The following is a 12,172-nucleotide window of genomic DNA, read 5'->3' as shown; positions in this document are numbered from 1 at the left end:
TAGCTTCACAGCAACACACAAGACCCCACAGTACGAAAAACTGACAGACACATCGGGACATATTGTTTTATGACATGGTTCAAAAACCCCAGAACATGTCAACACTCTCCCTTCTCAACCTTGGGTTCCCTATTACTACCAAAAAAAAGAAAACAAATCCAGTGCCCTTGAGTCGATTCCAACTCATAGCAATTCTATAGGACAGAGTGGAACTGGGCCTTAGAGTTTCCAAGGAGCACCTGGTGGATTCAAACTGCCGACCCTTTGGTTAGTAGCCAAAGCACTTAACGACTATGCCACCAGTATGTATGTGTGTGTATATATCTATATTTATATGGAGACTTTTTTTTTACCTGAAAATGAGATACTGCTGTAACTAACCCTAAAGCATATGGCTTTGGAACTGGGCAGCAGTTGGAAACTGGTAAGACCTTCAGGAGAATGTTAGTGAAAAGGTCCCCCAAATGGGAAGACAATTTCTATCTGCTGCCTAGTTAGGAGAATGAGGAAATTATTAGTAGAAGCAGAAGTAAAGGGGCCCCTTGTTATCTAGTGAAAAAGAAAGTTTAACAACACTGTTCTTGTGGTAACACAGAAGGTAAAAATTATACCCAATGAACTGGGTGATTTAGCTAAGGATATTTCCAGGCAATGTGTTGAAGGTGACCCCTGGTGTTTTCTAGCTGCCTAAGGTAAAGCTATGAGTTGGAATTGACTCGAGGGCACTGGGTTTGGTTTGGTTTTTTTAAGATGAAATGGGTGAACTGTTAAGTATAAAAGAACCATGACTTTCTGTATATTAAAAAATAAAACCTTCTCATTTCCAGCCCCTCCAGATGACAAACAATGCCACATAAGAAAAGGTTTCTGGGAAAATAGCAGATCCATGACATTGTCAGAAACTAGGGTCTAAAAATGAAACCAAGGGCATAATCATAAAATGTTTTATTCAGACCTCAGACAGATTCAACTGGTCCCTCAAACAGACTTATGAATGAAGAAGCATTCAGGTGATTTTAGGCCCATCTCTCAAGCCACCGTACCTGAAAGGGGCCCAGATGAGCTAACCTCTCCACACCCTCTAGGTCTGCCAACTTACAGATTTTTTAACAAACCAATGTTATTGTTTTATCTTCCTGGTTTGGGGGGCAATTTTTAATGGAACAATCATGACAAAAATACAATATCACAAATGAACACTATAAAAGAGAAGAGATTCAAATAGTGGAGCTCAAATTTCAAACAAGATGTTGGAGCTTGTATTCATTCATATTTAACATTTGAAGAAGGGAAAGGATCCAGACATGCTCATTTTGGAACCAACTGCAGGCTTCTCAGGCTAACAATTTCTCTCCATTCTGGACAGGCTTTTATTTATGGAGAGGCATGACTTAGAGTGGTGTGGGATAAGAATCTAGGGCTTAGAGCTCTGTGGAAAGCAGAGAACCAGGCCCAGTACCCACAGAATTGTGCTGCACTGGAGGCTCTATTACCCTTCTTTTCACACTCTGATGCACTTCGATAATGTTTCTTTACCTGAGAAGGTGATAAAGAGTGTCCACAGAATTCCCACAAGGCCCATAAACTCTTGTGTTTTTAGTCTTCTTGGAAGAGAAAGGGAATGGCTCATTTGTTGAATCTCTGGCATTCTTGGGACTTCTATCCAGGCTCTTCAAACCTAGCTGAAGTTATTTATGCCTGGCTAGAAATGTATTGACAACTTCTCAGCTTCTGCGGCTGCCTCCTTCCCATCCTACAAAGGAGGAAGCAAAAGGAGTTGTTCCACTAAATCTTACCTTTTAGGGAGTTGAAAGACCTAAAACAATTACAACCACATTAGGCTGTCTTTAGGTTTAGGGAGAGATGTTATGAATTCTGAGTGAGCCCTGTTTGTTGGATAAGAAACTACTGTATTACAAAATTGGGACCTCTCTTTTCTTTGTGTAGCATCACTTAGTCCAACAGAAGTAGCTAGGTTCCTGTGGACTCAAGATCATGCCAACGTGTGTGGACACTGTCAGTGGATACTTGCTATTTTGAAGTAAATGACTATGACAGTATCTCCACAGAATATGATGTAGAGCACAGCCACTGAAAATGTGGTCTACAGACCAGTGCTAATCTGTGTTTGCTACCAGCCAGCACCATTTTGAGATACAGAGCTAGTGCCAGCATGTCAATCAGCTGTATCACTAAGCATTTTGTCTAGTTCTGTTGATCAATGGGTTGATTATTCATTTATTTATTAGTTGTAGAAAGAGTTCTTCAATGAAGTCAGCAGTGCATTTAATTGTATTCTGGTGAAAGTTTACATCTTTTGAGAACCAGTAACTGATGTTCCCTAACTGATAACTTTGCACACCACTGGTACTGGAGAATTGAGTCCCTGGTGGTACAAATGATTAAGAGCTTGGTTGTTAACTGAACGATTGGAGTTTCAAACCCATTTGTAGGCACATTGGAAAACGTTTTCTGCTTCTGAAAGGTCACAGACATGAAAACTCTATGGAGCTCACTTCTACTCTGCAACACATGGGGTCATTATGAGTTGCAACTGACTTGATGGCAATTGCTTTGGTTTTTTGGAGTGATATTAGAGTAACACTCCAACATTAGAATATAGATCAGTATCCTGCAATTCAAAATGAAAGAGGTTTACAAAATTGTATTGTGAAGCTCACAAAGTCCCCAAAAGAAACAGACTATGTTGCCCTCTAGCAGAAACCATACAGCCAAGAAATATCACTGCAGCCTTCACTGGCTGCTTGGCATAAATGAAATTACAGCTGAAGGCAGAGCTTCACCGCATTCTCCCCACAACCAGATGCCTCCTCTGCCTTACTTGACAAAAGATATGCCTTCCACGTACCAGTCTCACTGGGTTGCCTCTGTTGGAAAGAATCTATATTTGATGCCTTCATCCTCACTTTATGGAAGTTTGTGGCAAACATATTTGTGTTCCTTCTTGCCATGGTTATGCCCCTGATAAAAAAGGTCTAGAGGTAACCACTTCCTATCAGCTGCTCAAACTCCAATCTACCTTATTATCCAAGGTTTATATAGAATAGAAATTCATACTCCAACCAAATGTAGGAAGGAATCACAGAAATTACAGCACCAGTGTACTGACTCATTTTCCATTTTCCCTTCCAGGACCATTTTCTGCTCTGCTCTGTACCTTGGAAGGCTGCTTTACTTGGGCTTTCTTGCACCCTGGCTTCTGGCAGGATTCAGCCAATGGGATGTACTAGCAGGAGATCAGATGGCAGGAAGAGAGGGAGAGGTAGATGCAAAAATCCCTCCCACTAATTCCCAGCCAGGCTGTATTTCTCCCATGGGCACAACTCCTGGTGGGTGGCTCCTCTCCCATGGCAAGAGCTCTTGCCAAATTCTGGCAACTCTCCTTCTTTTCCCTGCCCTTTTATGCCTAGGGATACTAAGGACTCCCAGTGTTCTGGTTGCTCAAGGTTTCCTCCCATCTTATTAGTTTCCTTAACTGTCTATCAAGCCCTTCCAGTGGTCTCTCCTCAATTCACTGTTTGAATGTGTGACCTGCTTCCTGCTGAAATACTGATTAATACAACTGTTGTTGTTAGACCCCTTCTAGTCGGTTCTGACTCACAGCAATCCTATGCACAACAGAAGAAATACCGTCCAGTCCTGCACCATCCTCACAATCATTTTTGCAGCCACGGTGTCAAACAATCTCATTGAGAGTCTTCCTCTCTTTCACTGATAGTCTACTTTACCAAGCATGATGTGCTTTTCCAGAAACTGGCCCCTCCTGATAATACGTCCAAAGTAGGTGAGATGGAGCCTCAGCATCCTCACTTCTAAGGAGCATCTGGCCATACTTCTTCCAAGACAAATTTTTTCATTCTTCTGGCAGCCCATAAAAATAGTCAATTTTCTTCTCCCACAGCATAACTCAAAGGCATCAATTCTACTTCAGTGTTCCTTTTTGTTGTCCAGCTTTCCCATGCGTATGTGGTGATTGAAAATATCATGGCTTGGGCGTGGTGCACCTTAGTCCTCAAACTGACATCTTTGCCTTTGAACACTTTAAATAGTTCCTTTGCAGTAAGTTTACCCAATGCAGCACGTCATTTGATTTTTGGCCTCTGCCTCCATGTACATTGATTTTGAATCCAATAAATGAAATCTTTGATGACTTCCATATGTTCTCCATTTATCATGATGTTGCTTGCTGGTCCAGTTGTGAGGATTTTTGTTTTATTTATGTTGAAGTTTAGTTCATATTGAAGGCTGTAGTCTTTGGTCTTCATCATGAAGTACTTCAAATCCCCCTCACTTTCGGTCAGCAAGGTAGTGTCATCTGCATATCGTAGGTTGTCAATGAGTTGTCATGGATTGAATCATTTCACCCCAAAATATGTGTGAACTTGGGTAGGCCATGATTCTCAGTATTATGTGATTGTCCACCATTTCATCATCTGATGTGCTTTTCCTATGTGTTGTAAATCCTGTCTCTCTGAGGATTAAGGTGGCAGGATTAGAGTCAGTTTTTTTATTGAGGCAGGACTCAATCTACAAGATTAGCTTGTGTCTTAAGTCAATCTCTTTTGAGATATTAAAGAGACAAGTGAGCAGAGAGACAGGGAGACCTCGTACCATCAAGAAAGTAGTGTCAGGAACAATGAGCCTCCTTTGGACCAGGGATCCCTGGGCTGAGAAGCTCCTAGACCAGAGGAAGATTGATGACGGGGACTTTCCTCTAGAGCCAACAGAGAGAAAGCCTTCCCCTGGAGCTGGCTCCCTGTATTTGGACTTCTAGCCTACGAGACTATGAGAGAATAAACATCTGATTGTTAAAGCCATCCACTTGTGGTATTTCAGATATATCAACACTAGATGAATAAGACATGAGTCTTCCTCCAATCCTGATGCCATGTTCTTCTTGGATTATTTGTTCGGCTTACAGATTGAATAAGTATGTTGAAAGGATACAACCCTAATGCATATGTTTCCTGATTTAAACCACGCAGTGTCCCCTTGTTCTGTTCCAATGACTGCCTCTTGGTCTATGTACAGGTTCAGCATGAGCACTATTAAGTGTTCTTGAATTCCCACTCTTCGAATTGTTATCCATAATTTGTTATTGCCCACACAGTTGAACGCCTTTGCATAGTCAATAAAACACTGGTAAACATTTTTCTGGTGTTTCTGCTTTTAGCCAAGTTTCATCTGACATCAGCAATGATATCCCTTGTTTCACCTTCTCTTCTGCATCCAGCTTGAATTTCTCGCAGTTCTTTGTCAATGTACTGCTGTACCTATATTTACCCAAGTCCTCCTCCCACCCTTGCCCTCTTGATCAACTTGAGAGCAGGTGTTTCACGGATTGGGCCTAGAAGAACAACAAGGTTTGTGACATGAGCAGCAATGTCCCCACATCTGTGATTCTCCCTCTTCAACACAGCCCTAAATTTGGAAATCAGTCCAATGGTCGCTCTGAAAACATTCGTTACAAGAATTTTCAATTATGCACAGATTTCTTTTTGTACAAGAGGTGGAAATTAATAACAACAAATAAAATTTCAGAAAAATTCAGAATCTGGTTTATTCTGACATAAACAATAGGGCAATTCCTACATTTCCTGAGTCATGAATAATTGATCCCCCAAATTCTAAGTAGCTCAGGATTCCTGCTGCTGGAGAACAGTGACAAAATTCACCTCTTACCCCCCTCATTCCCCTCACTCTAGGCTAAATTTATATGCCCATTTTTTGTTTTGTTTTGTTTTCCTGTGATTTGCATTTATGAACTCCAGGTCACATGGGACATTATTTTGACTGTACTTGACTGAAGAGATCAAAACGTGGAGTGCATGATTGCTGATCATACCCTTTGTGACTCTTTAGGAGCCCTGGTGGTGCAGCAGTTAATAGCTATGTCTGCTAATTCAAGAGGTGGGCAGTTTGAAGCCACCATCCACTGATTCTAAATCCTGTGAGACAGTTCTACTCTGTCCTTATGGGATCACTGTGAGTCAGAATTGGCTTGAGGTTGGGTTTTTTGTTTTTGAGACCTTTTGGAGAGCTGTCTGGCTGGTTTGGGCTTAAACAATAGATTTTGCCGCCTCCCTTCTGGAATACAGAGAGCTGTATTCCCGAGATGGAAAAGACGCACAGAGCCTTGATTCCCCATCTCCCAACCAGCGATTCCTATTTTTCTGAGTTGTATTAATAAGTTGCTTGTATTTGTCACTAGTAGAGGGTTTTGCTTTTTGTTTTTCTATTATTACCACGACCTTCTGTTTATGGTGAGCTATCAAACCATGAAAGTAGAGAGGAAAACAATTCCTGCTTCTTTTCGAATGGCCTGTAGGGTGAGCTGTGCAGGGCCCAGGACTTCGAACAGGAGGTCTAGGGTCCGTGGCTGAATTTCCTTTTTATCCTGCTCTCTTTTCTTTTTTCTTTATATTATGGTTGTTGATTGCCTCCGCCGAGTCCCAAAATAGCTATTCTGATGCCCGCTCAAAGCTCCAAGGATGGCGGAATTTATCTTGTAACAATTTTCTGGTTTCTTTGCCACAGCGCGCTAAGACACGTCTCTTGTATTTGGATTTCAGCGCAGCCCAGCGGGGAATAAGAAACACGGCCCCGAGACTGGAGACCTGAATTGACTCTTGGAAACTTTCAGCCTCAAAGAACAGCAAACAACAGGAAGAGTCTCTCCACTAGGCTCCTGTTCCCAGGAGGTCGCCGCATCTCCCCCCTTCAGGCTGCCTCACTCTTACCCTCTCCTTCAGTCTAGCTCTCTCTTCTCATTTCTACTATTGGGAAAAATGGGACAGAGTTCCCCTGTTTCCCCCCAAGGCTCAAAGAACTGAAATTCTGAATACCCTTGAGAAAAACACCACAGAGCAGAGGGCCTGGCAGTAAGTAAAATCAAGAGGGCACTGAAGTCCCCACCCAAATTCCTTATCTTCAGAACAGACAGGCTGTCATTTCCGTCTCTGGTCAACTTGTAGTTCCCGATCTTCGATTATCCTGGCTTTCTTCCAAGTTCTCAGGAGCCAGATTAGGGGTCTTGTACTTCTTTTGACAAAAGTCAATGGATGGGATGTTAAAGCCAGCAGAGAGTGGGACTTGCTTGAAAATATCCCAGAAAACCAGAGAGGGAATGACAGTGGAATGTCAAATTTTCTAGAAACCAAAAACTAAAAAGAAGTTTGAGTGTGTCAACTATCAGCTTCAGGACCAGGGAATAGTTGCTTCCCTGTGAAACCTCAGTGGTTCAGGAGCTAGAACGCTGGTCTTGTAAACTGGGACTTGTAAGTTGAATCACACTGGAACCATAGCTATTTGTTTTTCTCTTTGGCTAGATGGTTTGAAGGGTTGTATTTCCTAGAAAAATGGTAAAGCATCGGAAGGCAGCAGTTCGAACCCTCTAGGTACTCCTTCGCAGGAGAAACATGAATGAAGTACAGCCTCAGAAACCCTACAGGTTAGTTCTATCCCGACCTACAAGTCTCTGTGAGTCAGACTGGAGGTCAATGGGTTATTTGGGTTTCCCTGAAGCCAAATCTCTAGGAATTCGAGCCTGTTATTAGGCTTACCTACCTTCTCAGAATACAGGAACTCTGCTAACAATAATAGACAGTTCTAAAATGAAGATTCCTAAGGAAAAATGGAAACTAAGCTTCTGGGTTGTTGATAATACAGGAAATTTTGCTGTAAGAAATGTGCTAAAAGCTACCAATGCACAGGTAGTGTCAATCTAAGACAATATAGGCAAGTTAACAAGTGCCCCTGTCCGATAAAACCAAAAACCTTACCAGTTTCCGTAGTGTCGATTCTGACTCATATCTGCTTTATGAGACAGCGAAGAACTGCTCCACAGGGTTTCTAAAAAGCACCTAAGTGGATTTGAATGGTCGACCTTTTGGTTAGCACCCAAAGTCTTAACCACCACGCCATCAGGGTTTTCCTGATCTGATAAAGAAATTTGTGGTTAGTTTCAATGAACTGCAACTTAAAGAGTCCTGACTTATTAAGCCAGCCATAGGTCTCAGGGAACCACGGTTGCGTAGTGGTTAAGAGCTACCTCTTCCAACAAAAGGTCGGCAGTTCAAATCCACCTGGTGTTCTTGGATATCCTATGGGGCAGTTCTACTCTGTCATATAGAGTCACTGTGAGTGAGAACCCACTCGAAGGTAACAGGTTTGGTTTTTCTTGGTTTATGTGATGTGGGAAAAGGTCCTCAGAGCTTCTTTCGGTTTATGTGCTGGCCTCTTGAAAGGAACAAGGACGTTTCATGCTTTTCTCTCCACAACTGGGTTCCTGCTCAAGAGTTATCTGTACATGCTGGATGCAGGGATTTTGGCTTCTAGAGAGAGATCAGAAAATATTTACATGGGCAAGGCTTTCAATGGAAGCTAAGAATGTGAGGAAAATAAATATTTTAGAATACACCATCCAATCTGTTTCTTCTAGCATAGCACTTTGCTTCATCAGGCTAATCATTTAAATATTATCCCAAATGTTTGATCAAAATTAAGTAAAGGTAAAAAACCATTTTCAAAAAGAAGGAAATAAAACACAGGGAAACATCTTTCTGATATTTTCTGCTTTCAGTCATGATCTGATATCCCTTAATCCACATCGTCTTCTGAATCTGGCTTGAATTTCTGGCAGTTATCTGTCAAAGTGCTGCTACAAACACTTTTCAATGATCTTCAGCAAAATTTTACTTGTGTATAGTATAATGATATTGTTCGAGAATTTCTGCCATCTGTTGGATCACCTTTCTTTGGAATGGGTACAAATATGGATGTCTTCCAGTCAGTTGAATAGGTAGATGTCTTCCAAATTTCTTGATTGAGGTGACATTGCATCCCAAATCAAGTGCTGCACCTGTTAGGCTATAGAAAAAGGAAGTGGTGGGATTTCTGTGTTTTTCTAAAGGTAACTATGTGAAGGCCTTCTTTTAGCTTGCTTTCCTCAGTGTCTTAGTCATCTAGTACTGCTAGAACAGAAAAACCAAAAGTGGATGGCTTTAACAAAGATGATTTTATTCTCTCACAGTCTGGAAGGTTACAAGTCTGAATTCAGGGTGTCAGCTCCAGGGGAAGGCTTTCTGTCTTTGTTGGGTCTGGAGCAAAGTCCTTGTCCTCAATCTTCTTCTGATCAAGGAGCTTCTCAGGTGCAAGGACCCCAGGTCTGAAGGATGCACTCTGCTCCTGGTTCTGCTTTCTTGGTAGCATGAGGCCCCCAACTCTCTGCTAGCTTCCCTTTCCTTTTATCTCTTGAGATATAAAAGGTGGTGTAGGTCACACCCCAGGGAAACTCCCTTTACCTTGGATCAGGGAGGTGACCTGAGTAAGTGTGGTGTTACAATCCCACACTAATCCTTTCAACATAACAATCACAACATGGAGGGCAACCACACAATTCTGGGAATCATGGCCTAACCAAGGTGATACACACACTTTTGGGGTAAATAGTTCAACATTCAGTCATTGGGATTTTGAATCTAAGAAACCTCAGAACCGAAACAAAACAAGGTCCTACTGATTCACTTGACATAGTATGGTCATCCAAAATAATTCCTTCCAGGGCAATGAGAAATCCATTTTTAGGAACTTGTAAAGGATACAAGAGAAAGATTAATATTTTTAAAAGTAGCTTTCAATGCAATATGGTAATTCATGATCACAGACTGAAATGAAGACACAAAAGTCAGTGTTTGTAGTCCCTTGGGGTGACCCCAATGGATTTCTAGTCCATTGCCTTAACCACTTGACCATAAGTATAGATGCTTCTAGGTTTTTACAGTGGGCTCTGTGTTGCTATATATCATCTATTCCATGCCATTTTTTGCTTTAATAAGGAGTTAATAAGAACTGACAGTAACTAATAACATCTTTCAGGAATGCTTTTTCTAACCAGGATCCAATCAAGGTCATTCATTGCATTTGGTTGTTTTCTTAATCCCTTTTAGTCCAGACCACCTTCCCATCACTGTTCGTTGTTTTTGCTTTCTTTTGATGTTGACTTAAAAAAAAAAGTCCAAGCCAATTGTCTTGTGGAGTGTTCTACCTTCTGGATTTGTCTCATTGTCTCCTCATGTAATCTTTTAATTTATTCCTCTATTTTTTTGTACACTGGAAGTCTAAAGGATTGGTTATATCATTTCAATTAATTGAGTAGATTCACGTTCAACATTTTTGGCCTGAAATGTGTATTCACTTCAGGAACATTTGTCAGGATACCCCACTGATAGTGAAAATAAAGTGGTGCTCCCAGGGTTCTTCATTTTGCCCTTTCCAATTGGCAAGTAATATGTGGGGTGGTAACTTTAGTGCCCTGTACATCTGTTATTTTCCAATAACCCTTTGTCTACTGGTTTTAAGACTGTTAATGCTCTTCACCTAGGCCTATTAAATCTCTGGGGGTTGCATATACTGATTGTTCTAATTCCACCATAACCCACTCCTCACTTATCAGCATGGTTAGGTTTATTTATTTATTTTTAATGTATTATCTTGCTTTTGTTTTGAATCTTCCTTCTATTCCTTCCTGCTTGGTTACCTTTACTTAAAAGTTGAAGAAAGGGTTCCCAGAGAGTCAAAGTAATGTAAAACATCACACTTTATTAAGTAATGAAGCATTAATTAGTTACACCTAATTCCAGACCTCACATTTTCTACTACTTTCCATTGCTTTCAAAACAATGATTAAGTTCTTCATATGAGGACTGGGGTAGGGAGGAAAGCAGAAAGAAACAAAATAAAACAACTTAACCCTGATCATTGGGCACACAAATTAGGATTTTCGTTAGTAGTTGCCAGTCCATGCATACAATATTTCGATGTCTTCCACAGAAAATGAAGTCTCTGAAACTATCAATTTGAGGGTGTAACTAATAAAACGTTACTGTGAGACAGGATGGAAAGTGAACAGTGAATGAATGCCTCTCACCTGAACCGAACCTCTAGGGATGTACCTATCTATAATTTATTATCCAACTGTCTGTCTGTCTATCCACCTATCCATGTTAAGATTTTATTCCAAGACAAAGATCTTGTTGCTTTTGTCTCTGGGCTCGTATTTCTATTATTATGTAACCTATGACCGCGCTGATTTCCCTTCCCATCCTGTCTCCCACGGCCGGCAGAAAGAATAGAAGGGGGTATGGTATGTGAGAGAAAGAAAAAGGCAAGAAAAGAAAAGGAAAAGAGAGGTTGGGTTACCGAGGGCGTGCGTAGGGAAGGAAACTGGAGGAGTGTGGAAAATGGTCACGCAATCCGCGTACACTTGCGGAAGTAAAAATGCAGACAATAGGATTGTTCAGCGAATACTTAAGTTCGGCGCACGGGTTCAGTCCCCACTAATACAACGTCTTAAAATAAAATATGGTCGAGAGATAGTGTAAGCCTCGCGGAAAGCTGTTGAAAGACGTTTCGACAAAGCGCGGACAAAATCCGCGTCCTACGTCCTCTACTCCTTAAAGCTGATGCTGTAACTCGCAGTCTTTCTGGGCAGTCTGGGCTGGGGGATAGGGGAACAGTGGGAAAACGGCCTGTGGGGTGGGTGGCGTAGACGCCAGTCTTTAGAACTGCGTTAAATCTGTTGTCCAACGCAAGTTTCAGGTTCCCTGTAAAACGTGTTCTTTCCTGCTTTTCTGTTTTTAGAAGTAATCTTTTACCTGTTTCTTGAAGGAAACAGCCTTCATAACGTACGGTAGTCATCATGCGTAAATGCTACACGCAGTGTCCGGATGGCCGAGTGGTCTAAGGCACCAGACTTAAGGTATCCCTTCACGCATTTGGGGCTTCTGGTCTCCAAGTGGAGCCGTGGGTTCGAATCCCACTTCTGACACGACTTTCTTTTGTTAGGGTCAGGGTCTGTTCAAAGTTTACCCTTCAGGCCCTCAACACCTAAGGTTTCTTCTAGGTCTTGGCCGCCTTAACTCTCCTCCTGCTTTTGAGATCACACCAGCTCGCCCTTTCGGCGTCGCCCGGTTTTGGGGGCCCCCAAGTACTGGAACATCGCTCTCCGTTTCTGGACCTTCATTCTCTTCCCAGTGTCCATAGTGCAACCCTTTCTGCCTCAAAGATGCCCAGTCCTGAATACTCTTGCCAACGTCCCAGCTCACCTGTACCAATCCCATAGCCAAGCGCAGCAGAGAAAGAGGCATCTCTC

At 41.9% G+C, this 12,172-nt stretch overlaps 1 non-coding gene across 1 annotated transcript; it reads left to right on the top strand.

Annotated features, from left to right (window-relative positions):
- Positions 1 to 11,741: 11,741 nt before the first annotated feature.
- Positions 11,742 to 11,848, top strand: TRNAL-UAA (transfer RNA leucine (anticodon UAA)). The gene is made up of 2 exons: positions 11,742 to 11,779; positions 11,803 to 11,848. It is a non-coding gene; the product is annotated as a tRNA-Leu (tRNA).
- Positions 11,849 to 12,172: the final 324 nt, after the last annotated feature.

This window comes from Elephas maximus, chromosome 1 (assembly GCF_024166365.1).
Source record: "Elephas maximus indicus isolate mEleMax1 chromosome 1, mEleMax1 primary haplotype, whole genome shotgun sequence".
Taxonomy (NCBI): domain Eukaryota; kingdom Metazoa; phylum Chordata; class Mammalia; order Proboscidea; family Elephantidae; genus Elephas; species Elephas maximus.
The sequence above is the reverse complement of the archived record's forward strand: the minus strand, read 5'-3'. Positions and strand labels throughout refer to the sequence as shown.